General features: G+C 43.5%; 1 pseudogene; it reads left to right on the plus strand.

Annotated features, from left to right (window-relative positions):
* The first annotated feature begins 1,529 nt into the window (after nucleotides 1-1,529).
* Nucleotides 1,530-21,261, plus strand: part of LOC133227381 (charged multivesicular body protein 3-like) — a 53,986-nt pseudogene continuing 34,254 nt past the window's right edge.

Consider the following 21,261-nt stretch of genomic DNA (forward strand, 5'->3'; position numbering starts at 1 on the left):
TGCCCTCAGACAGGCTAACCATCAGCTGGGATGAACCTTATATTTCAGAGAGTGAACCTCACTCTAGGACCTTCCCTGGATTTCAACCTTCCTCTTTCAACTATTCCGTGATGGGGCATGTGGAGAGCTGCTTTGGAACCAGGATGCCAGCAAAGTCAAGGAGGTCAAACTGAGGCCTCCCCATGAAGATCTCTGCGAACCTGAGATCCTCACGAAGTGCTTCTCTCCCTGCATCCATCCAGTTGCTATGGTGGGATGTTGGGTTGGTACCATTCTTCACTAAGAGATTAGGTATAAACATGCGGAAGAAGGATTTGACCGCTAAGGCAATGAGAAAAAATGAAGCCAGGATTCATATTCAGCTGGTATGTATCAAGGTGACAGATTTTTCCCAGTCAGAATCTGCTCTGATCGGTCAGTGCCCACAGAGGGCTGCTTGTTATATGTACTGACTCTCACTCCTGGATAAAGCTCATTTGCTTTCTGGTTTTGCAGAGGCTCTTCTTGGTTCTGTGCTCTGCCTGGTCAACTCTTTTCCCATCTGCCTCTTGGGAACATAGAGGTAGCACAGGAAATAGCACAGGGGCTCAGGGAGGTGCCTCACAGGGGCTGACACAATGGAGCAGGTCCCCGTTGCCCTGATGTCCCCAAGAGCCTGATGGGATGTGTCCATTCAGCTGGCTCAGCTCTGAGAACAGGAGCCAGATCTTCTTCAACCCTTCATCGTGACAGTTCTGTGCTGATGTTTAAATGGTGCTCAAAATGCATTCAATGAATGGATAAACCCTCCAGAAAGTATCCGAGTTTCGGACACAGTGTAGGGAGCTGTTGGCTTATTCCTGGTGGAAGGTAAATTAAAAAGACTAGATCACATCCCTCAGGGAATTCCAGTGTATAGTGGATGATTCCATCACTACGTGACAAAGATAAAGGACATGCAGATAGGCATTTTATGAGTGCAAACAGATTCAATTTTTAAAAGTCAAGGTCATCATTAAGTAAAATGAAAGAAGCAAGAGAAAGCAAGGACAAGTAGAGATTTTTTTTTTTAATTGGATGTAAAGCCTCCAGGAGAAGCAAATTCCTCTGGAAACAGCCCAGCCTGTGGCATTTCTTCTTTTTTCAAAGGCTGGTTTTGTTGGGTTTTTAACTGACAGCCTCAGGATGGAAGGAGAAGCTATCTCCCCAGCACAGAGTTTTCCCCCTCTTTTCCAAAGGGAAGGCAGATTTGGGAAACTGGCGCTGCCCCTACCCAGATGGCAGCCAGCAGCTGGCTCTGGCAAGGGCAAATTCTCACTCCCGGCTGCTGGCTGCCCAGCCCCTCCCGTTTCCCCAGCAAGGCCGGGCCATTAGGAAGGAGAGAATGCGAGAGCCCTGCCATGCCAGTGGCTCCTCACCACCCTGACCCAGCTTCCCTGGCTCTGGCACCCGGGCCCACAGCCGGGGAGCCGGGGAGCGGACCCAAAGGCACGAGCCAGCAGCCTCAGCCTCCCGCTTCCCGCCTCAGCTGCTGACTTGGCCCCGGCACGATGGCCGCTGACATCCACTGGGCCGAGCGCGAGGGACAAAGAGTGGCAGTGACTTCAGCGCGCATGGCCTGGCCACAGCACCGCTGGCTGGTGGGTACCAGGGCTCAGATATCAGCCTGGTGGCCCGTGGCCGCCCCTGTCCCATACCAGACACCACCCCGGCGCTCCCCAGATCGCACCTGTCCCCGTGGTCTTCACCCGAGGCACATTGTTCTTTTTCCCGTCTTTTCTTCCTTTTCCTTCCTCCTCTCTCTTTCTTCCTTGTGTTCCCTTCTCCTCTCCTCTTCGCTCCTCTTTTCTCTTCCATTCCTCCCTCTCCTCCAACCCGTCTCTCTTCACAGGGTGTCTTTCTCCTACATCCTTCCTTTCCTCCTCTTTACTTTAATCTTCAAACACGTATTGACTACGCCTTCTCTATCAGTCCGTCTACTAGACTCTGGCAGGTCACAGATACCGTATACTTGGCCCTGCCTCTGACGTTTGTACATGAGATGAGTCTATGACAACTGATGAAGACAGGGTGTGTGAAGTACCAAACATGCCCACAAACGACTCGGACAACAGAGGAAAGGGTCACCGGTTTCTGCCTGACCCATTTTGGGGAAAAGTTTGCTGAGGAGCTGCCATTTTTCAGTTCGATTGCTTACTCGGCTTTGCATGTTCCTGAGGAAAGATATAGATTTCCAAGTCTGGTTGGAAAAATGGGAGCTTTGATTTTTGTTTCAGTTTCTGTTTATGAATTCAGATTCTAAGGCTTTGAATTTTCATCAAATCCGGTTTATCCATTTTTCTTTCTTTGATGGATAGTACTGCTATCGTATCAAAGAGCTTTTTGCAACTAGCCCAATGTTGTAGAGATTTTCTGCTGTATTTTCTTTTAGAAATTTCATAAATTTGCAATTACATTTACAGTCTATGAACCGTTTTGAATTAATTTTTTAATTAATAAAAATTTTATAATTAATTAATTATAGTATGTATAGAGGGTGTTTTTTGTTTTGTTTTCCATCATCGTCGTTTAGTCGCTAAATCGTGCCCGACTCTTTGCGACTCCATGGACTGTAACTCACCAGGCTCCTGCGTCCATGGAATTCTCCAGGCAAGAATACTGGAGTGGGTTGCCATTTCCTTCTCCATTGTTTTTTTCGCATATTGACATCCAATTGTTCTGGTACCATTTCCTGAAAAGACTATCCCTTCCCTATTGAACTGCCTTTGCATCTTTTCAAAGGTAACTTGACTATATTTGTGTGGGTCCACTGGTGGATTCTTCGAGAGCATTTTAATGTCCAGTGTGTTACTGAACGCATTCTGTCTCTGTGTCCTTATCTCAAAATAAATGCATTCCTACTGTGTAAATAGCACCCTATGCAGGAACTACAGTTACTACTTGACTGGGCAAAAGAAAAGAAGTTTGGGCAAATACAGATTAGAATTCACTCTGCCCCTGATTGCAGCATGACTTTCGGGTTTTGGACTTTTTGATCTTAAAGGAACACAAGTGGGACTCGATAAGAAGTGTCATGAAGATTAATGAGGGACATGGCTAGGAGAGGACCTGGGATTTGCCTCATCTGCATCCAGATATTTGTTTAATTCCCTCTGTTTCCTTTTGCAGTGAAAATATTTTTGGGGGGATGCGACTGTGATATGAGAATAATTCTATTGTTAGACTATAAGTACTTTCAAGGAAGGTCTGTCTTCTTTTGTAAAAAGTGAAACACTTCTGTGGCCCCTTCAGTAGGCAGTAAACAGGTCCTCAGTATCTCTTGTTTATCTTCTGCTGCATCAAATCAAATACAAAGATTACTCAGAAAATGTGTTTAATGTTTTAGTCCCCGTGACATTCCTTTGGCTTTCCTTTACCAATAGAATTAGTCTTTTACAATTTTGGAATGAAAAGTATGCAAAATGGTGTCTTCATATTGCTTAACTGCTTTCCACCCATGCCACTCATTTCTGATTTTTCATGGCTTTAAGCCACCATCTGCGGGGAGGGTGGGAAGGACACTTGTACGGTCACTGTGTCCTGCCCTCCAGCCTCAGGCCTGGCTGCACTTGGGCTACGGATGTTTCTATCTTTCCTGAAAGGTTTTCAGAGCTTCCTTCTCATCTTCAGAGGTCTCATCTTCAGGGTAGGCCCCCAGCTCTTACCTCCAAGGACCGTGTTCCTGGTTGATGGGCAAGGAAACTTCATTCCTACCAGACACCCTGGACAGCTTGTACTATGATATTGTTTTGTGACTTTGACCAACTTTGCTTTCTTTTCTTTTATAAATCATTCAAACACTTCAAGTCCAAATATTAACACTGGGGACAGCTTGTGATTAACCTCTCTCTACTCCAAGAAGTAACCAGCGTCAGTGATTCTTCCTTCTAAAATTGCTTAACCAGTTTTTAATACACCAAAAAGACTTTTGCCCAGAGCCCTCTGGCCATCTATTTTCCTTAATGGTCTTTTATGGGGGACCTTATCAAAAGCTTGCAAGGAAATCCAAGTAAATTATGTTCCTTCGTTCACCTTTACCTACTATTTCATTAACTTTTTCAAAAACAATATGACATAGTTTTCAACATAATTAAAGGGGTTGGGAAAAAGGGAACTTTAACTACCGCCTGACAGTTTCCGGAGTTGCCTACGAGAGCTGGGTCACTGCTCATATTCTGCCTCTGCTTAAGGACACTAATTCATTTCCCAGGCTGTCTGGCGAGGTCAGCCACTGGTTCAAGGTGGAAATGACAAGTTTTTAGGCTTTCAAGTGTGCAGTACTCAGCTCTCCAGAGAGCACGAAGGAAGGAAACCACAAGTTTATCCAGGTCTGGCCCAGAGAAAGAGGAAATGATGGGACGAACCAAGACGAAGGCAGGGGTGGTGTCTCCGTGGAAGGGGGAGCCAGCCCCGGAGGGCTCAGACAGTCCCAGATCGCTCTTTATTCTCTGTATGGGAAAAAGGAAGGGCTGATCGTCGCATTTGGGAAAACTTTCAGTGTTCCAGGGGAGGTGTGTAAGGCTAGAATGCAAGGGTGGGCAGACGCTGGTCAAATGAGGAGGAAAGGGATAGAAATAAGCTCGCACAACGGGTGGCAGCAGCTTTTAAAAGGACGCTAATCATCGTCATCATAACTGCAGGGTATTTATTGAGTGTCTCCTACGTGAAAGTATGTGCCAGGCATGCGCAAATGCCTCTTGCATTTACGCTTAATAACCTGGAAGGGTAGATATCATTATCCTCACTTACAAATGAGAAAAATAAGGCACAGGGAACTGAAAGGATCTGAAGGTCACACAGTTAATACATTATCAGATTTGGGAGGCTACCTTCTCACCCTAATTCTGAAGTACGTAGATTTTCATGATGCTAGCTACTCAATTTTTAGCCAATTTAGTACCAAATTCTCCCATAAGTCAAATATTCTGGTTAACAAAATGTTCTAGACATTCTAAGTATGAATTAGCAGTTTTCATAAAATAGGAATCATTACTCGATGGTTAAAAAGCAGCCACTGTTTAATTTGTATGAATGATTCGCAAAAGCATTTAAGGTTTATAGTCCTCAAAGCATCTTTATGAGCCTCCATTTTTACTGGTCTGAGAATTTGGAAGTACTTGTGTACAGAGGGCTCTGGCTGACAAAATGCTAGTAAAATTGGCTTTTTCTGTAGAAAGGAACTAGCAAAGAAAAGCTGAGAAGCTTCCATTTCTTTCTGGCTTACTTCTTGGTTTCCACTGGCTCAAGGCCTATTTTTCCTTATGTCTGAAGGAATGGGCCAGTTTTAGTCTCTTCCCCAACTTCAGAAAGCCCACCGTAATTGTCCTACCACATGCTTCATCCGTCCTGCCCAGGATATGATGCCTTCATATGAGACAGCATTTCTACAGTGTGTTTTGGAGACCTGCAACCTCTCTCCCCGGGTGGCCCTGCAGGCTGCTGTGTTCCAGGGATCAAGACGCCTCACCTTCTGGTCCTGCACGCTTCTTTCAGTGTCTAGGGGAACACGTGGCTGTCTGAAGGCACCTGGGCCAGGCTGAGGGGCCCAGCCACTAGGTCCACACTCCTGACTTCTCAAAACAATGACCCTTCAGACCAGGAGCCTGAGAAGCTGAGAAACCAAAGAAACAACTTGGGTGTTTCTTTAAAGAATGAATGTGCTAATTGGAGGGACTGCAAACATAGTGGTCAGAGAGAAAAAAACACATCCTTCCATCTAGCACCAAAACTGGGAACTTGGGTGGGAAAAGCAAGTCCCCCATCTTAGGAGGGAAGGTAGCCTGGGCTGCTGGTCTTCAGTAAGGTCCGATAAAGTCCAAGGTTGGTGGTTTGAAGTTCCAGAGTCCATTTCCAGAGAACAGGGGGCATCAGCTCTGTCCACTGGGTGTGCAGCCCTTAGGCAGGTGTCTGTGTGACTTGCTGGGCAGAAGGGCAGTCCCTGGACCATGTGGGCAAGTAGCAAGTGTCCTGCCACAGTCATGCGCCCGTGTGCCCATTCTAGCTCTGCACCTTCTAGGCTTGGTGACCTTGGACAAATAGATTTTGATTTATTCATCAGTCTCAGTTTCCTCATCAGGAACATGGGAACAATGATGATTTGAGGAGTATGAAAAATAGTGAGTGTGTTAAAGTGCCTGACAACACATAGCCAATGATGTCTTTCTCATAAATTTCTGTCCTGTTATCTTTCTAAATGCCAAATAAAGATTCACTGCACAGCTAATGTGAGCAACTTTGTGTTGTCTATAATCTCTCCATGGATGGTAAGGAAATAGCATTTCTTGGATGAAGATGTAGTGACTAAATCCCACTCCCTCTTTGGACCTATGATGTGAAAAACTTTTTAGTAATTTACTAATAGATGAAAAATCTTGTACTCCGTGGCTGTCTTACTCTAACTCCAGGCCCCTGCACAACTTCTGGCCTCTCAGTACCATGGTATCCTCCCACTGGAGTACAGGGAAACTTCCAGATTCCATGTGTACCAAGAGAAGGCCTTGAGAGGTCAGAAGCTCTACTTTAAAGGCACCTAAACAGCACCCCCAGCCGAGGTGACCTGCCTGGCAATGGTACCATATTGCTGAAGTTTCAATATACATGCAGGCTTCTAGAAGGAGGGGCGTTGGGATTGACACCCTCCTGGTACATTCACAGGAAAGCAGAGAGCGAGTCCCACTGCTCTGGGGGGCTCCTAGTGTGGGCGGCATGGGTGGGCAGGCACACACTTAACTGGCTATTCCTTTTTCCCTCATTTTTTCCATTTCTTCCTCGTCCCAGTTTCCGCACAACTTTCAACTTTCACCCCAGACAGGTGAAAATGCCCTGTATGTCATAGTCTAAATTCTCTAAACATATGAACTTCTGCACAGTCATTCCATGTATTGGTGTGCTTACATAAAGAGAGGTTTTGAAGTTTAGAAATCCCTTTTTCTTGAAGCTTAGTTTTCAAGATTAGCATTTGATTAAGCTCTCAAACAGAGAAGGCGATGGTACCCCACTCCAGTGTTCTTGCCTGGAGAATCCCAGGGATGGGGGAGCCTGGTGGGCTGCCGTCTATGGGGTCACACAGAGTCGGACATGACTGAAGTGACTTAGCAGCAGCAGCAGCAGCAAGCTCTCAAAAAGAGTAACTTGCTGGTAAAAGCTGAGCAATGACTTCCTTTTTTCCAGCAGATATTTACTCATCACTTGAAGATTGGCAAACATTGATCTGATGGATAGAAACTATATGGACTCACAGTTTAAAGGAAAAGGGAGATTATTTCACTTTAAAAACCGATATCTGTTAGGTATAGTTTGGAGATTATGCCACCTTGGTTATCGACTATGTAAGTGGAGTTTATGGATAGCATTGGGGAAGGAAGGTCCTTGGCTGAAGGGGCTGTCAAAGCTCTTACCAGTGTATTACCAGTTTGTGCTGAGACTGGGAAGTGGCACTTAGACAGTGCCTATGCTGAAACTTCCAAAGGTGGGACTTTGCTGTGCTGTCTGCCTTTTCTGCTCACTATGTCTCACCTTTAGAAGCATCTACTAATTTCCTTTCCTTAAGGATTCATATAAACTCATTGTTAGAGTTGATTAGCAGTCTTCTTTGTCTTTGTTTTTAGGAGGTGACTTTTTACTCACTTTGCTTGAAGAAAACAAGAAGCTGCAATCTTGCCAAGTAGAACTTAATCAGTACTTTATTAAATCCAATTCACAAATATTCATTGGGTGCCTATGTGCCAAGCCACCATTCCGGGCACTTGGCATGTCTCTGTTATAGTACCAAGTACAGATGAGTAGAAAAAAAGGACATTGCAGGAGAAGGGGAATAGAAAGTCAGGGATTAATTGCCCTAGAAAAGCACCAAACACATCTTACATCATCAGAATCATGATGATGCATGATTTTGCCTCTCTGCAAAAGTTTTGTGGTTAGTGAAATCTGTTATGCATGCATGCTAAGTCACTTCAGTCGTGTCCATCTATTTGCAACTCTATGGACTACAGCCCACTAGGCTCCTCTGTCCATGGGATTCTCCAGACAAAAATACTGGAGGGGGTTGCCATGCCTTCCACCAGGGGATCTTCTCAACCCAGGGATCGAACCAGCGTCTCTTACATTATATCACATTGCCTGCGTCTCCTGCATTGGCAGGTGAGTGCTTCACGACTAGCACCACCTGGGAACCCCAGAATATGTTAGAGCTACATCCATATTGGTACCCTCTGGAAATACAACAGATCTTCAGTAACTGGAATATTGCCGTTTTTAATTCATAAAATGAAGTATCATTTTATGTAGAATGAATTTGTAGCACTGGTGATAAAGTTCATTTATCCTCAATTGCTTGTCTTTCCAGTCTGGCTGATCTCCTCAGCATTTTCTACTTTACCAAGTTTTGTGATGAAATGTTTCCCCTGCTCTGACCATCTGCAGCTTGGTGTCCTCCAAATTCATGAGGTTACCTTCTTCATAGAGACATCTTTGGCTCCTCCAGCCAATGTTGACGTGAATTCTCTCTCTGAATCTCTGTCATATCTCTAGTTCAATTCACATAGTTGGCCTCAACACTACATTAATGGCAGGATCTAGGTCTTAAATTTTCTTTGCATTTTCTATAATGCCTAGAAAAATTATATAAAACATTATAGGCCTAAATAAATATGTAGGTCAGTATATACTTATTGAGTACTTTTAGGGATGATGACAAAATAGTTAATACTCAGTACAGCATGGACACTGATCACTGAGAGTACTCTGACCAATTCATATTGTCTGAATTTCAGCCACACTTACACACACACACACACACACACACACATATGGAATACTTACAATATTACATGGGGTGCATACATCACCTTTCATGTCATAGAAAAGAGATGAGGGAACCGAGTTTCAGAGAAGCTCGTTACTTGCTCGGGACACACAACCGATGGAAGACCCTAGGTCTGTTCCCTCAGCACCTGTGTTCTTTCCACTGAACTCCTGTGCTGATTCCTACTTGCGGTGGGTCAGGTCTTCTCTCTCCCTGGGCTGAGTTGTGCCTTTCAGAGGAGAGGGAGTTGGGTGACTGTCGAGTCTGCCTAGAGTACACAGATAGTCAGCTACTTAGACTGAGCCGTCGGCACTGTGGGGACCTGCATGGTCGTGCTTAACATCTATGGCCAGTTCGCACACTGTTTTGCCTGCGTTGTAAAGATTTGGTCAGAGACAGTTATTTTACAAAGCCAGAGATCTGGTGGCTTGTGCGATGATTCTTAGCAGCTCCCTTGGAATCTCTCAGTATTTCCATTTTATCTTGTTTAAGTGGTGAAATATTGTACTTGCCCTAAATTTCTCATAAATTAAAATCTTTAATCTGCATTTTAATATAAAAATGAAATGTCATTATTATCCAACAATCTAATTGGTGATTAAGAAAACATAGGTCATCCCTTCTCAGTTTGGCCAGTCAGTAGTGAAGAATGAGGTGAATGATACTTTCTAATACAGGATTGAGAGCCATGAGCTCCTCAGTCCCACCCCATTTCCTGTTCCTGAGCACACAGGATCACTTCATGTCCTCCTTGTTGGGTTGGGGTCATGTGACGGGGCTCTGGCCAAAACAGTTAGGACTGAAGGATATAAGCCACCTCTAGTTCTGCCCCTTAGAAGCATGTTCTGGCTTTTGCTTTCCCGTCCACAGTGAGTTTAGATGCCGCTGGTTTGTGATTGCAACATCATGAAAGGGAAGGAGTTTGGGTTCGTGAATATCCACTTGGAAGAGAGCCTCCAAAGAGAGCTGCCAGACTTTCACTGGACAGTGACACGAGGGAGAAATAAACCTAGTGGTGTGAGACCACGGAGATTGTCATTATAGCAACTGGTATGTATTGCTCTGATACAGAAATTGGTACTGGAAGTGGGGTACTGACATAGCTAAATTGCATTCTTTGACTGCTACACTAGCTTAAGTGTGTTATCACTCATTTCGGAGTTCAGCAACAAGCTGAAAAGAAGCTAATACCAGAATCTGGAAAGGTGGAAATTCAGTTTATGCAGTGACAAATTTGGTAGAGTTATTGCCTCCTATTGATTAGAAGGTAGTCACATCACAGTTTTTATCACGAGGGTAAGTGTTGAGAAAACACAATCCTAGCAGTGTTTTGGGCTTATCTAGACTGTATGATGACTCAGGAAAGAATTCATGAGTTTGCTAGCAAAAATAGAATCAGTTCAGTTCAGTTCAGTCACTCAGTTGTGTCTGACTCTTTGCAACCCCATAAATCACAGCATGCCAGGCCTCCCTGTCCATCACCAACTCCCAGAGTTCACTCAGACTCACATCCATTGAGTCAGTGATGCCATCCAGCCATCTCATCCTCTGTTGTCTCCTTCTCCTCCTGCCCCCAATCCCTCCCAGCATCAGGGTCTTTTCCAATGAGTCAACTCTTCACATGAGGTGGCCAAAGTACTGGAGTTTCAGCTTTAGCATCATTCCTTCCAAAGAAATCCCAGGGCTGATCTCCTTCAGAATGGACTGGTTGGATCTCCTTGCAGTCCAAGGGGCTCTCAAGAGTCTTCTCCACCTTTACATATTCTGAGGTAGAGCTCAGAATTCCAGACATTAGGTTCAAAGTTCCCCTGTTTGAATTACCTTAGTTAGTCTAATGTAAGACCCTAATGAGATTCTGCCTTGACTATACAAATGACCTGTGGAAAAGTTATGAAATTAATACAAATGTTTGAAGTTTTTTTTTTCTCACTTTGAAAAAATTTCCTGTTTGATTCTAAATAAATATCCAATTTGAGAGGCCAAAAAAAAAAAAAAAAAAAGAGTCTTCTCCAACACCACAGTTCAAAAGCATCAATTCTTCGGCGCTCAGCCTTCTTCACAGTCCAACTCTCACATCCATACGTGACCACTGGAAAAACCATAGCCTTGACTAGATGGACCTTTGTTGGCAAAGTAATGTCTCTGCTTTTCAATATGCTATCTAGGTTGGTCATAACTTTCCTTCCAAGGAGTAAGTGTCTTTTAATTTCATGGCTGCAATCACCATCTGCAGTGATTTTGGAGCCCCCCAAAATAAAGTCTGACACTGTTTTCACTGTTTCCCCATCTATTTCCCATGAAGTGATGGGACCAGATGCCATGATCTTCGTTTTCTGAATGTTGAGCTTTAAGCCAACTTTTTCACTCTCCTCTTTTACTTTCGTCAAGAGGCTTCTTAGTTCCTCTTCACTTTCTGCCATAAGGGTGGTGTCATCTGCATATCTGAGGTTATTGATATTTCTCCCGGCAATCTTGATTCCAGCTCGTTTCTTCCAGCCCAGCGTTTCTCATGATGTCCTCTGCATATAAGTTAAATAAGCAGGGTGACAATATACAGCCTTGACGTACTCCTTTTCCTATTTGGAACCAGTCTGTTGTCCTATGTCCAGTTCTAACTGTTGCTTCCTGACCTGCATATAGATTTCTCAAGAGGCAGGTCAGGTGGTCTGGTATTCCCATCTCTTTCAGAATTTTCCACAGTTTACTGTGATCCACACAGTCAAAAATAGAATACAGAGTCCAAAAGTTAGGGTTGTAGGATTAGAAAAAAATAAGCATGTCCAACAGTAAGACATGCTATCAAAAGAAAGTCTTTTGGTGACAAATATCTAGTAAAAGTTCTCATGTGACATGTGAATGAAGTTGTTTGAGGCAAAAATAAAATCAGCAGTATGGCCTTCTTACCTATTGTTTCTGATAGCTTCAGTGCATTTAGGTAATTATTTTGAGAGAGAAAAAGGCATGGAGGGGAAGAAGCAAAAAGAAAAAGAAAAAAAAGGTAATTTGATAATAAGGTTTAGAAAATAACTCTGAGTGTGGTCACTGGCACGAGGTCCTGACTGAAGCAAATATATCATATGTTTTCTAAGTTTAGAATTGCATTGACAAAGAAAGCAGGGGCTTGAACTTGAAACATTCTTGCCTGTTCAAGATTTAAAGCAATTCTCCAGTTGCCAACCCATTCCAGATTGAGTGGAAGTCAAGCTTTTGTAGGTGTACTGTTCGGAAGGAAGGATGTCCCCACTAAGCCAACTTCACACGTGTCCAAGAAGAAGAACAAACAATGGAGTCCTTCCTAGAGCTATTCCACACACATAGCCACCATGCCCAGAAGGTATGGGCTGTACATGCTGACTCAGAGGGGCTCAGCATGGCCGTGGACCACAATGCGGAGTGTTACCTATTATTTTCCTACACAAACAAGATTATTTTCCTGTATTTTCCCCATTATTATAAATGGATTGTGATGATGGGGAAGTAGGGTGCAGATTACTTGTCTTTTTAATATGTAGGCTACCTACATAAGTCCTGCATGTAGAGCCTACCTAGTGGTCCTACATCAGACTGATGGAGAAGATGCTGCCCTCCTCAGGTGTTCTGGACATTGATATGGTGGTGGTGGTGGCTGGATGGGGCTTTGCATTGTCCTCTGTGGGGTGAGGCGAGTGTGATCTATAAGAGGAAAGTAAAATGAATATTTGATGTTCACAAGTTCAAACTATGGTAAAACTTTTAGTGGTCATCACTTTTGAGTCTCTTCTTGGACATGTGGGAAGTCTCTTCCGGGCCACCCTGAAGTTAAATGGCCATGTGATCCCAAGGGCTGGCCAATGGAACAGGAGCAGAAGTGATGACTGTTACTTTAAGGCCAAATGTGTTACAATCTCAAGTGTCTTCTTTACATTTTCTCCCATCTAAATAGCTGCAAGCAAAGGACTCTAAGATGAAACTGTCACACGTGCATGATGACAGCAGACATTTCTGAGTAAGTAATAACTTTGTATTGGGGATAGCACTTATGTTTGGAAATTGTGTTTTATAGCAGCTGCGTTGATCACCTTGAACAATACACTATTCTAAACTGAAGACTAGTTCACAAAGCTGGGAAAGCTCTTTATTTTTCTTGAAAGGAGTGAAATCATCCTCCTGCCCTGTCATCTTCGTCACATTTGGTTCAAAAAGTCCTTTTTTAGGATTGTTCTGATAGGAACACGTCAGGATGTAGAATGTAAGTGAATTGGGAGAAGTGGTTCAGAGCTAAGGCTTCCATCGGTGAAGGCACTGAAGGTCCACCTTTCACGGCGGTCCTTTCTCTGTGGCCTGGATAGCACACTGGCGCTTAGCATATCTTTCTATGGCAGGATAGCACATTTCTATACATAGGCATCTAGGACATGACAAAGCTATATAAAGCTCAGTCCATGACTGAACGTCGTTGCCCAGGTCTTGGGATATGAGAGCACCAGGTTAAATAAACCCATGGTCAGTTGTTTCCGGCTATATGTCTTCCTCCTCATTTCCGGATGTGGATTGCACTTGAAAACTCCAGCACAGCAATGACTCTTGACCTATCGGTGACACCCAGCAAGGCCATGCAGCAAGGGTGTAGATGCTACTGGCATTCATAACTGGAAATAAGTCCCTAAAATACCCATTTTCTCATGGTGGTCCAGTATAGAACTGTGATCCAGGAATCTCTTTAAAACCCTCTTAAGCCTATTAAGATTATCATAATCTATAACCTCGCAAGGACACAAGTCCTGCATAGTCAGCTACTTTGTAACGTGGTATTTCCATGTCTTTGAGATCCTAAACCTGATTCATCAAAGCGTGTCTGCTCCTAGTATTTTGAGATTGGGTAAATCACTTCACTTTTATCTGCTGAGATCTTAAAAGGCCGTGACTGAGGCCTAGAGCTTTCTCTTTGTCATCTAGGACTATATGACAGCACCTAACCAAGTCACTACTCATGCATCTGGACAGTAGAGAAGCTCAGGCCAACAATACCCAGCCTAGAGACCTGGAGGACATCACAGCCCATCCAAGCCATCAATAAATCCTTGACGCTTTAACCCTGGCCTCCTCCTCCCTCCACTCCTGCCCCCAACTTACAATACCCTCTCTTTTAGGAGAAGGGTGGTGGAATTGCTTTGCATTGGAATTACTGGTATAAAGAGCTACCTTTTCATCTGAGTAATGCTAATTCATTCCCATCCATGGTCATTCGCTACCTATTAGAAATATCCTGACAGCCTGCATCTCATTACCATCGCAGCAGGTCCAGCTCCCAAGAATAACCTTCTAAGGAGGATGAAATGTACGCCAGTGGCATCTAATACCAGGGCATTCACATTCATATTTTTAGCAGCATATATCAGTTAGCCCAACCTTTAGTGTACTCTATGTACTTTTAATAATCTCCATAAAAGCCTGATTTCCAATCCCTAGGCTCAAGCTGACAGTGTAAATAAAATCACCCAAATCCACAGGGTAAGAGAAATGAAAATGACAAGGATTAAAATTTGGTCAAACCTCTTTCTTTTTAAAAATTCTGCTTCCCTTCCAATTGGATCACGACCCTCTGTGTGCTCAGCTTAAGACCAGACGGTATGCTTTCACTTTTATTCCTCTCTGCAGCAGGCTTACAGTATTTAGTGAGAGTCTGTAAAGAATGTGTGCTGGGTAGAGAGTTAATACCATAATCCCCTATCGTTGGGGTCAAATGCTGAATAGAGCAAAAGAATTAGAAAACATGTTACATACAATGGCAGGAAAAAATGCATCAGCATGCTGTTCCGTGAACACCAGCATCCTTCACCCACAAGTAGCGGCCATGAGGTGACAGAGTGGATGTCGAGACGTACTTGGAGTCCAGTGTACACAGAAGCAGGGGTGGGAGACTTGAGCACAAGTCTTAATCCCCAAATACTCTGGGCCATATTTGTCTCCATTTGTAATTGCTTCTCTCCCAGCACGTGCTCCTTGGTTAGTTGGTAAGTAACGCATGTGGGCACTAAATTGTTTCCCAGAGTTGAACTCTCATCTCTCCCTTTTCCCTCTTCAGCAGTGGGTGTGAATATTGTTCTCAAAGTGCTGTCTCTGTCTCTGGAGAATTCTCTTAATGAAAGAGTAGAAATTTGAGGCACCGAAGGCAAAAAGAGTTGAACAGCCACCTTGCATTGTATCTTGGGAAAGTCAACTGAACTTCCCTGGAGTAAGATTATGAGCAAGTAAAAAACTTTATGTGGAAGTTCTATAAGGAGAAGTGAGTATGTGTGTCAGTGGTTTGGCCATAAAGTGACAAGCTGAATGTATTTGAAACAATATCCTTTGAAGTAGCAACTATTACAGATTCAGCATTTAAATTTCTAAAGTTTATTTTAAATTTGACACATAGTAAATTTGGGGCTGTAGAGTTCTGTAGTTTTGACAAATGCAGAATTGTGTAAGTACTACCACAGTCAAGATACTTATACGAGGTACCTAGGATAGTCAAATTCATAGAGTTGGAGAGTGCACTGGCAGATGCCGGGGTGGCGGGTGGGAGGTGGTCAGAGTTGGGGGGCGGGGGAGGAGGAGTTCACATTTAGTGGGAACAGGGTTTCAGTTTAGGAAGGTGAATAATTCAAGAGATGGGTGATAGTGAGAGTTGCCAAGCAATGTGAATGTACTTAGCGCCACTGAATTGTACAGTTAAATATGGTTAAAATATTGTGTTTTTACATTATGTGACTTTTACCACAATAATTCTTATGCACACAATATCACACACGTACAACGTATACATGTTGTATATGTTGACCAGAATGATAATCCTGATAATCCGGAAGCCATATATGTAACAAAATAACAAAGACAACATCATCTATGCATTTTAAATACACATATATACTTTAACATATATAAATAACTAGACAGCCAACTTGTGTTCAATGAGTGTAGAAACAGTCACCTAACCTGCTATTGTATCAACATGAACAAAAGAGCTTATTAAATGCACATTGAATTGAATATTAACCTGGCTTCCCTGGTGGCTGACAGTAAAGAATATGCTTGCAATGTAGGAGACCCAGTTAGATTCCTGGGTCTGGAATATCCCCTGGAGAAGGGAATGGCAACCCACTCCGGTATTCTTGCCTGGAGAATTCCATGGACAGAGGAGCCTGGTGGGCTACAGTCCATGGGGTCACAAAGAGTCAGACACGGACACAACTGAGCGACTGAAACACAAAACACACTACAGATGGAGAAACGACTTTGACTTAAAGTTTTAAAATCTCATGACAACTATAACTAGAGGCATGACACTCTAAGCTTTGCAAATGTATCTTTAATACAAAGAGAGATGAGGTCGTAGGAAGTAGGGAAAAGATTGTGTTTATGTGTGTGTGTACATGTGCCTCTGTGAGACTACATTACAAATCCGTTAGCCCCTTAGACAGATGAAAATTGACTTGTTTTTGCATGTGACCAATACTATGTATTTATGCAGAAGATTAGATGGTTAGATGGCATCACCAACTCAATGGACATGAATCTGAGCAAACCCTGGGACATAGTGAAGGACAGGGAAGCCTGGCATGCTGCAGCCCATGGGCTTGCAGAGTCGGACATGACTTGGTGACTGAACAACAACAAATATGACTAAACGAGCAAAAGCTAATGGCCTTAAGGAGAAAACCATTAGAAAAATTATCGTTATTACGTTCGGCACATTGTACAGCTTATGGATTCTTAGTTCCCCAATCAGGGATAGAACTTGGGCCCATAGCAGTGAAAGTACCATGTCCTAGCCCCCAGACCACCAGGGAAGTCCCTAGAAAGATGATGAACTAGGGTTTTAGCATTATGTTTGTGAGGACAATCTTTTCTTCACTTAAGTAAGATACCATAACTTATATGAAAACATAAGGTTTGATTTCACCAGGAAGTATAAGACATATTATGAGTAATTCAGCATATCATCTCTTTCCTGCAAGGTATACTGACAAATTACTAAAAGAATCTGATTTCAAGCAAACAAATCACTGCTGTTTAATAAAAGGAATATTAATATATCCTTAACTTTATGTTTTATCTTTACCACCTTTCCATTAGCCCACAGTGAGCCTCTGCGTCTTCTTTACTGGTTTCTCCTCATCTAGATGGTATTCTTTTCCTCATACTTCACTCATATTCACAGAGAAATCATTTCTGCCTATGGTTAGTCATTGATCTACACCTCCAACCCAGGTTTCCCTCATGAGTTCTGCATGTTCCAGTTTTCTACTTGATCTCTCTCCCTGGATATTCCACAAACCCAAACTTAAATTGTCCAAAATGGACCTCAGTATCTGTCAAACCAAATGGTTCCCTCTCCATAGAATTTTCCATACACTTCGATTAGCTCTTATCTCACTTCCTGTTTCTTTAACAGGACTGCAGGCAATGAACATGTGTCTTTTCCCCAGTGCCTGGCATGGTGCCTGGCATCTGGTAGGCATTTATAAATATTTGTGGAAGGAATGAGTGCATATGACACTCATATGCATATAAATAGAAATTTATTTCCACCTCAGACCCCAGTGTTTATGAATAGTTTTTAAATGGATGAATAGCTCTGATACACATATAGATATAAGCATTTATTCCCACACCAATCACCAACTACTGTATCTACATAATGTCTAGAGATCAAATAAAGTTTGCTTTGTGCAGCAAGGAAATTAATTAGCAAATTTCACTTTCTTTCCTATTCTCTTTTCTCATTGAAATCATATTCTTTTTTATTCGACATTATAACATAAGCATTTTCCCGTACCTTAAAAAGTCTCAGACATTATTTTCGCCAATTGAATTAATACTACCTCAGAAAGAAGTTCTTGCTGTGCACTGGAAGTTCAGTTGGAAGCATCTAGATGGAAGTGAGCACCTCCTCTAGAAGCAGCTTCTCTTCAGCGTTGGTGTTCTACAAAGTGTGGCCTCTGGACCAGCAGCATCGGCCGCATCTTAGAAACTTGTTGAAAATTCTTGGTCTCCACTCCCTCCTTTCTGCATCAGAGATGCTGGTGTGGAGCCTGAGATGTGTACTTTAACAAGCTCTCCAGGTGATCTCGATGTACAAAGAAGTTTGAGAACTACTGTTAAACACTCTTCTGTGAACCGTATATCTGCAACATGCGAATCTTGCTGCATAAATTCACTTTCCACTCACCCTCATCAGTTCCATATCATATTCATACTGAAAAAAAAAAGCCTTCTGTATTTGGCAATAAGTCTTTAAAACAAGGCCTAGTTTCTTGCTGTACATAAAACATAAATAAATAGAAGTATGGTATAAGGCAGTGTTTTTTAAACTTAGTTTTAGGAAAAGAAATTTGCTTCAAATGAAATATTGTGCAGAAGTCATGTGTGTGTGTGTGTGTGTGTGTGTGTGTGTGTGTGTTTAGGGGAGACAACAAGGAATGACTATGTTTGAATGTGGTTGAAGGGGTTGGGAAATCAGAGTCTGCTCACTGGACTGGGCTTTCTTCCACCCTTTTCTCCAGGATGCCTCCAGGGAACCCACTCTGAAAACCTCCAAGAAGATGGAAAGGGAGTGAGGTGGGAGTCGGGAGACCTGGTCTCTGTTTTATTTCTTTGGGCCATTCATTAATAATGCATCTCTGAGCCACATATTCCTTATCTGAAAATAAGTAACCTAAAATTTCTCTTCCAGCCTGAAGTTTCTTCTTTCTCTCTTATTGGCTAGCTTTTTGTAGAGAAAGGTCTGAGCTATTTTGGAAGTTCTCTCTTCCTTGGAGGGTCAGGAAGACACGTTGGCTATGCCATTTGCAAGGTCCTCTGTCTTTTCTTTCAGTGTTAACCAACAGGTATTAATAAATAGACAGGGCCAGGCAGGCACCTGGCGAGGCACATTGATGCTTTTGAACTGTGGTGTTGGAGAAGACTCTTGAGAGTCCTTTGGACTGCAAGGAGATCCAACCAGTCCATCCTAAAGGAAATCAGTCCTAAATATTCATTGGAAGGACTGATGCTGAAGCTGATGGCCACCTGATGCAAAGAAATGACTCATTGGAAAAGACCCTTATGCTGGGAGAGATTGAAGACAGGAGGAGAAGGGGACGACAGAGGATAAGATGGTTGGATGGTATCACCGACTCGATGGACATGAGTTTGAGCAGGCTCCGGGAGTTGGTGATGGACAGGGAAGCCTGGTATGCTGCAGTCCATGGGGTTGCAAAGAGTTGGACATGACTGAGTGACTGAACTGAACTGAGGCAGGCACCATTTGGAGTGCCACGAAAGAAATCTCCCACTAAAGTCCCATTAGCACTGAACAGATTTTCAACCCCAGCATTTGACTGGGACTATGGCCTGCTGATAACTAAGCCTGCTGGCTTAGTGGTAAAGAATCCACTTGCAATGCAGGAGACCTGGGTTCAATCCCTGGGTCGGGAAGATCCTCTGGAGAAGGAAATGGCAACCCACTCCAATATTCTTGCATGGAGAATCCCATGGACAGAGGAGCCTGGTGGGCTGTATAGTCCATGGCATCACAAAGAGTCAGACTCAACTGAATGAGCACGCACAGGCCGATGATGTAAGGATATGAGAAGGTTTCAGGGAGCAGCAGCACACAGTTGCATTGGCCTTTTCTACAGCCTCCTCCTCGCCTTCTTTCCCCTCAAGTGTCATGAGTATCACTTTCCATCTCCTTCCTGCAGGCACGGCTGTATTTTCTGCATTTCCATCTTCTCTTTCTCCCTGACTTTTTCTTCTTATCAGTTCCTGTGGCTATTATTTATTTATTTTATTTTTTTGGCTGTGCTGGGTCTTTGTGGCTGCACGGGCTTTTCTCTAGTTGTGGTGAGCAGGAGTTCCTCTCTCATTGTGGTGCACGGGCTTCTCATTGCGGTGGCTTCCCCTGCTGCAGAGCACAGGTTCCAGGGTGAGCGGGCTTCTGTAGTTGCGGCTCCCGGGCTCCAGAGAGACCCTTCTGCTGTGTATGTGCAGAGGACAGCCGTGTATGAATGAATCAGGAGGCCAGCCAGTCACCAGAACTGGAAGAAATCATTTGCTGTCATCCGTAAGTCACCCCATCTATGGTATTTTTCGTAGCCAGAACAGACTAAGACTGCTATCCTTATGTAAAACAGTTGCATCTGTATAAGTGTGTGTGTGTGTGTGTGTGTGTGTGTGTGTGTGTGTGAGTGTGTGGAGGGTAGCGGTAGTGGGGCAGTGGGGAACCTGAGGGGCAAGTTGAGCGTGATCTTACACTTTTGGCCCTTTGCTCCCATAAAGTCTCCTCTGAAGCCTCTGGAAAGAAGGTCCTTCAGACCGTAGCGCCCCAAATGGCAAGGAGCATATTCTCTGAGATGCAGAGACCTTGCTCTATCAGAGACACATTTCTGATGTGTCAGAGGTTTTGACAGAAATACCAGACGCTCTTTAATTAAATTTGTGGACCAAAAATGGCCTGATGGGGAAAGCACACTGATAAAAATCTATGTTATACCTTATATTTTGCATTAGACTGTACTAGTTATGCACATATAATTATTTTTTCAAGTGAGATTTTTAAAACACAATCTAACATCTGTGTTTTTGTGTGCTTTTATCATCAGTTCAGTTCAGTCGCTCAGTCATGTCTGACTCTTTTGACCCCATGAATCTCAGCACGCCAGGCCTCCCTGTCAATCACCAACTCCCGGAGTTCACTCAGACTCACATCCAGCGAGTTGGTGATGCCATCCAGCCATCTCATCCTCTGTTGTCCCCTTATCCTCCTGCCCCCAATCCCTCTCAGCATCTGAGTCTTTTCCAATGAGTCAACTCTTCCCATGAGGTGGCCAAAGTACTGGAGTTTCAGCTTTAGCATCGTTCCTTCCAAAGAAATCCCAGGGCTGATCTCCTTCAGAATGGACTGGTTGGATCTCCTTGCAGTCCAAGGGACTCTCAAGAGTCTTCTCCAACACCACAGTTCAAAAGCATCGATTCTTCAGTGCTCAGCCTTCTTCACAGTCCAACTCTCACATCCATACATGTTATGCTTTTATCTTATGGAGAACTAAAGCACAGACTGCTTGGCTGGGACACCAGGCAGTGTTACCCAGCCCCTTTTTCCCTCTCCAGTGTTTTTAGCATCCCCTCAATCTTTAGGCTCTGTGTCTTCTGCATGTAAATGGGAGCCAGGCTCACCCATCTTTTCCTTTGTATCCCCTTTACCCTCTGGTCGCCTTCTCTTTTTCTCTCAGTCAAGCTCATTGAGACAAGAATGAATGCTTATGGTCTACAACAAGGCCCTTGCCCTTTTCCTCACAATTACTCATGACTCCTCCAGCTTCCAATTGCCCCTAGACTCCCATCTGCACTCTGCTGGAACTGCTCTTGCTAAGTTATCTGTCTCAAATCCCCTGACAACTTTTCTGTCACTATTACACTTGACTTCTATGAGAAAA

The sequence above is a fragment of the Bos javanicus genome, chromosome 16 (assembly GCF_032452875.1).
Source record: "Bos javanicus breed banteng chromosome 16, ARS-OSU_banteng_1.0, whole genome shotgun sequence".
NCBI lineage: Eukaryota > Metazoa > Chordata > Mammalia > Artiodactyla > Bovidae > Bos > Bos javanicus.